This window comes from Girardinichthys multiradiatus, chromosome 13 (assembly GCF_021462225.1).
Source record: "Girardinichthys multiradiatus isolate DD_20200921_A chromosome 13, DD_fGirMul_XY1, whole genome shotgun sequence".
In the NCBI taxonomy this organism is placed as follows: Eukaryota; Metazoa; Chordata; class Actinopteri; order Cyprinodontiformes; family Goodeidae; genus Girardinichthys; species Girardinichthys multiradiatus.
The window spans coordinates 6,446,365-6,452,364 of NC_061806.1; positions in this window are offsets into that span (position 1 = coordinate 6,446,365).

Consider the following 6,000-nt stretch of genomic DNA (forward strand, 5'->3'; position numbering starts at 1 on the left):
GTGACAAATTGCCTCCCATCTCTATATGGTTACAGACTCTAGACTCCCTGACAGCAGGTACCACGTTAGCTCTAGGTGACTATCGGGCCATTGCTGGACGATGCATGAAGCCACACAGCTGTAGGGACATAGAGCTTGCTGCAGGTACAACAACAGTACCAGATGAGGTCCCACTTACTGTATATTCCACTCATATAGGCACAGCTCTTAGACAAATGTATCCAGTATCCAGAGGACGTACCATTCCAAAATTTGAGTGGAAGGCAAACACAAATCCTACAGAATATTTAGATCAGTGCAAATCCGTGTGGCAAACACAGACAGGAACTAATCCAGACAGAGCTGGTCCCCAAAGGGACTGGTTCCGGGATGCTGTCCGACAAGGGTTACCGCTGCAAGTTAAAACGAACATTGAGGATAATCCAGATTTGCCTGGATCAGAAATTGCAGTATGGGATCGCCACCTGATACATCATTTATCTAAACTCAAAGAGGCAAAACAAGATGAGGAGAGTGAATTAAAAACGTTACAAACTCAGCTCCTGAAATTGCAATTAGCAGAAGCTAAACTGAAGGTCGGGGAAAAGAAGAAGGAGGGTAAAACATCTAAAATTATGTATGAAGGTGCAGTGTCTCAGCCCCCTCAGGCTCCTCCATTTCCTGGAAATCAAGAAACAGCAGGACAGTGGAATCAGGCCTCGGTCCCATATCAGGGACATGCTGGTCGTTTTGGAGGACGGGGAGGGCCAAGAGCAAGGGGATTTCAGAGAGGACCACAGAGGAGGCTGGGTAATGCTGATGTGTGTTATTACTGCAATGAGCCTGGACAATGGGCCCGAGATTGCCCCCATAAGAATGGTCCACCCGGTACGGTATGGGTGTTATGGTCCCGCCATGGCTCCTCCGGCCAGAGGCAGAGGTGTCCCAGCACGCGGTGCATACGGACTACAACTCCAATTACCGGCCTGGGACGAGCCTAGTCGCTGGCCTGAGCACCACTGAAGGTCCCCAACAACCCCAGAAGACAGCGGGACTGCGGACCCCCTGCTGTCTGTGACTGTGTCCGGAAATAGCCTTCCTTTTCTGGTGGACACTGGGGCCACATGTTCAACCATCAAACAGGCTCCTCCAAACACACTCTCCACCAGGACCACAACTGTCATGGGGTTCTCGGGGGCAAAGCAGGTCCTGCCATATACCAAGCCTTTAAAGACTGAAATTGGTGGACAGACACTGAATCACAGTTATCTAGTCTCCACTGATACACCTGTACATTTACTGGGTAGAGACATGTTAATAAAACTGGGAGCAACCATTTTATGTGGGACTGATGGACTGCAGGTTCACCTGCCCAATGGCATCCAGTTATTTTGTGACAATAACACTTCTTTTTCACATGGACAGTACCTCCTCCAGCCACTGCAGGACTCAATAGCTGATATATACTGGGTTTTGCTGCAACCTGAAACCACCGCGCACAGAGGCATTCTCTCGGCTTTCCATCGGTGGAAATCCTGGGTCTCCACTCTGGCGCCCTATGTACCTCCTGCTGACCCCCCCATGTCACCTTGTTTTATGATAGAAATAATTGTGAATGCTACCAGGAAAGCTTTGCTGACGAGTTAGAGGGTACACACTGGGACATTGTCACCACAGACATTTATGTAGCACCAGAAGGAGTGGTGGCCGAGGTTAATTTGACTAGAGAGCAGGAAGTGTGGTTTAGGATGTGGTCTGATGGCGTGCCTCATGTCTCTTTGGCTCTGCACCCAGGTCATGAAGCACGTGAACTTGGAGGTGTGTTAAAACGCTCCCTGAATCTACAGGATTGGCAGCCTTTGGCAACCCCTAACCTTTTTTATTCACCCTCAGGTAACACTTATCGCATATTCAACCACTCCATGGATGTGGGCACACTGGAGCATGTTCAGTTAGACAGACACCATGGTAGGGAAAAAACAGACCATACGCTGGCAGCTGCTGTTGTGGAAAAATGCCTTCCACCCTCTGGGCAGAGGGGCCCACAGATGTAGGCCTGGTTCAATGTTCCCCCATTACTTTTCAGTTGACCACCGACCAACCAATATGGAAGCCCCAATACCCTCACAAGCCAGCGCAGAACTAGGCATTAAAGATACAGTGGAAGGCCTCTGGAACTCAGGTGTTTTAAAGTGCACATTCCTCTTCATGGAACACACCTATTCTGCCGGTGGAGAAAAAAGGGACAGGTAAATGGCGCATGGCACATGATTTACGGGCCATAAATGCAGCCTTGGCCACCCCTACCGTTCCCGTGCCCAATCCCTATGTTGCTCTGACAAATCTTAACCCTGACCATTGCTGGTTTACCTGCATTGATCTGGCCAACGCATTTTTCCGCCTTCCATTGGCTGAGGAATGCAGGGACATTTTTGCATTTACCTATGAATCTCATAGGTATAGATACACTCGTTTGCTGCAGGGATTCGCGCTTTCTCCAGGGATTTTCAATCATGTTCTAAAAGACTCTCTCCAAGATTGTCTATTACCACCAAACACCACTCTGATTCAGTACGTGGATGACATCCTCCTTGCAACGCCCACTGTGGCTGAATGCTTAAAGGCAACAGCAATTGTCCTGTCACATTTGGCTAAAAAAGGCTACAAGGTTAGCAAAGCCAAACTCCAGATCTGCAGACGCCAGGTTGACTTTTTGGGCAGAGTTGTTTCCCAGCCTGGCACGGAGATGTCCCCAGCTCACCAATCTGCAGTTTTGTCCCACCCAAAACCACTCCTGGTTAAGGACATGTTGTCTTTCCTAGGACTCACAGGGTATAGCAGATCTTTTGTGCCCGGCTACACCGACCTCACTGCACCCCTTAGAGAGCTTGTCAAAAAACAATGGACTAGAGAGGCTGAAGAAGCGTTCATAAACTTAAAAACCAGCCTCTCGCAAGCTGCACATTTGGCACATCCAGATTACACATTGCCCTTCCACTTGGATGTTTCTGTCACAGCACACAGCCAATGGTGTGCTGTTCCAGAAAAAGGGGGGGTTAGGACAGTCCTCTTGTATATAAGTGTAATGTTGGACAACATGGAACAAAGACATCATGAGTGCACCCGACATGCAGCAGGGATGGCTAAAATAATCCAAAAAACAGCTCATGTAGTGATGGGACACCCTCTTAACATATTAACATCACATGGCGTGGTGGCCTTTGTGAACTCTCAGGCTTTCACACTCTCACCACTGAGACAACAGAGGCTGAGTAAGGTGCTGGAGGTTCCAAACATCACATACACACATGAAGGGATAAACATGGCAGATAGAATAACTACCGGTACACCACATGTCTGCGCAGACAAAGTGGAGTTTAATGAAAAAATGAGACCAGATCTACAAAGTACATCCCTAACAGACGTCCGAAACCTGTACACAGACGGGTGCTGCTTCAGACATGACACAGAAGGACTTAAGGCAGCATACGCGGTGGTGGAAGACACAGGGACAGATTTTGTCACAGTACAGGCAGAAGAACTGACAGATGCACAATCAGCGCAGAGAGCAGACGTTTTGGCAGTAATAGCTGCTCTGGATCTAGGAACAGGACAGAAGGTTAACATTTACACAGATTCTGCATACGCTGCAGGAGCAGTACATGTAGAACTTAAACAGTGGCTCAGGACAGGATTTAGAACTGCAGGACAGAAACCCATTAAACATGAACAGGAAATGAGAAAGTTGGCTGAAGCTTTGTTGCTCCCTCAAGAAGTAGCCATCATTAAATGCAGAGGACATGACAGCAGTAACACCAGAGTAGCACAAGGTAATCAGGCCGCTGACCGGGCATCTAAACATTGTGCAGGATATCAGCCCAGGCACATAATGCTGTGTTCAGAAGCAGGGTGGACACCAAAACCCACCCTGGAAGAAGTAACGAAACTACAAAAGGGGGCCTCTCCTGAGGAAAAATCAGTTTGGAAGGCACGAGGGGACTCACAAGAGCAGAATGGTGTCTGGAGAAGCCCAGATGGACGTCCCATCTTGCCACCAGGTCTTACCAAAGTAGCTCTAGAAGAAGCACACGGAGTAGGACATGTGGAAACAATGCAAATGTTGAAAAATCTTGAACACTGGTGGCATCCTTTTTTGAAACCAATGGCAGTGCATTGGATTAATTCATGTGAGATGTGCAGGCAGTTCAATGCCAGACCAACCTTGAAGCCAGCACCTGGAAAGTTCCCAGTAGACCCAATAGCAGGAAAAGAGGTTATCATTGATTATACAGACATGACTGATTGAGTAAATGGGTTCAGATATCTTCTGGTGTGTGTGGATGCATTTACTGGATGGCCAGAGGCATGGCCTACAAAAAAGGAGGACAAATCTGTGGTAAAGTGTTTGATAAATCATTATATCCCTAGACACGGTTTTCCAGCTAAAATAAGGTCTGACAACGGAACACATTTCAAAAATGAGGAACTCCAGGAAGTGGAAAGATTTCTGGGACTAAAACACTCATTTGGCACTGTATCATCCACAGTCACAGGGGAAGGTTGAAAGAATGAATCGAACCCTTAAAACCAAATTGGCTAAGATCTGTGCACAGTCCAAAACGAATTGGGTTACGGCCTTGCCATTAGCTCTGATGTCTGTACGGAGTTCTATAAATCAGAAACATGGTTTGACACCACTAGAGCTGCAAACAGGGAGGCCATTCCCAGGTCCACAAACAAGGTTACCGTTTCTCACTGAGTGTGAACAATCTATGTCTCATCATGATTATTACAGATCTCTCCACAGTCTTGTTACAGCTTTCCCCAAACAGATCCCAGCAGAACCAGAGACCAGGGTTGGAATTACTACATCAGAAGCCGAGTGGGTCCTCCTGAAAGTCATCAAAAGAAAGTGGTCAGAGCCAAGGTGGACCGGTCCATTCCAGGTCACAGAGAGGACAACCCATGCAGTCAGGCTGAAGGGCAAAGGCGCTACTTGGTATCACTGGAGCCAGTGTGCAGGAGCAGAACCACCTCAACGATCCCTTTCTCAGGTCCAGGAGGATCTGAGCGAAAATACAGGAGAAGACAATCTCACTTCTCTCACCCAAGAAGGGGCAGAATAATCCCCGGGTGAGAGAAATTAGCTCTAGGTCAGTCTACACCTGAGTGCTGAAGATCAGATTTCTGAGAACGGAAGGCTCCAGGTCAGTCTACACCTGGGAGCTGAAGAGAAGAAAGAACAGCAGAAGGAGAGGCGGGAGTGATTGAGTTTCTCTCTCACTGGGAGTGGTGGAGCTTCCCTCCCACCCCAGAAGACACCGTTTGGCGAACATTTTATATTTTATACTACATTTTGATTTTTTGTATCTTTTTTCAGGTTATGATTTAACTTTCTATGTTTATGTGTTAAGTTTTATAAGTTTAAAAAAAAATTATGAGTACCCAAAGAAAGGGAATTAGACTCTAGGAGTTTTATCATAGGTGGAGTGTTAATCTCAGTATTCATTGTTACGTTTATCTTATGGTATTTTTGTGAACTTCCATTCCAGATATGTTCTGAAAATCACTCCGGGAAGGTGTCCAAAAGGTCTAGGGTAACTCCATCCGGGGACGTATGCCTTAAGCGTTATGGGGGATTAGAATTAAATTACACGTTAGGAGCAACTACCACTTTTCGGTTTGACCTGTGTGATGTTATAAAGTGTGGGAAGAATCCGACTGCCTGGTTGGGGTATAATGTGTATTTGTGTGCCAATGTCGACGTGTCCACCCAATGCGCTGCAGGCAGGACTATGAGTTTATATGGGGGAAACGAGCTTTGCGGAAATTGGGGTCACGCAGTGGGGTACACGGGTAGGTGGACACCCACCCTGACATATATAAATTTACGGAATAGAGAAAAAGCCAAACAAATCAGCCTGGTATGGGCGTTGACGCATAGCACACTTGGGGGTGTCAATACACTATTTTTGTCCATAAAATCATTACAAGAAGGTTTGCATCGCACCTCTCACAAGT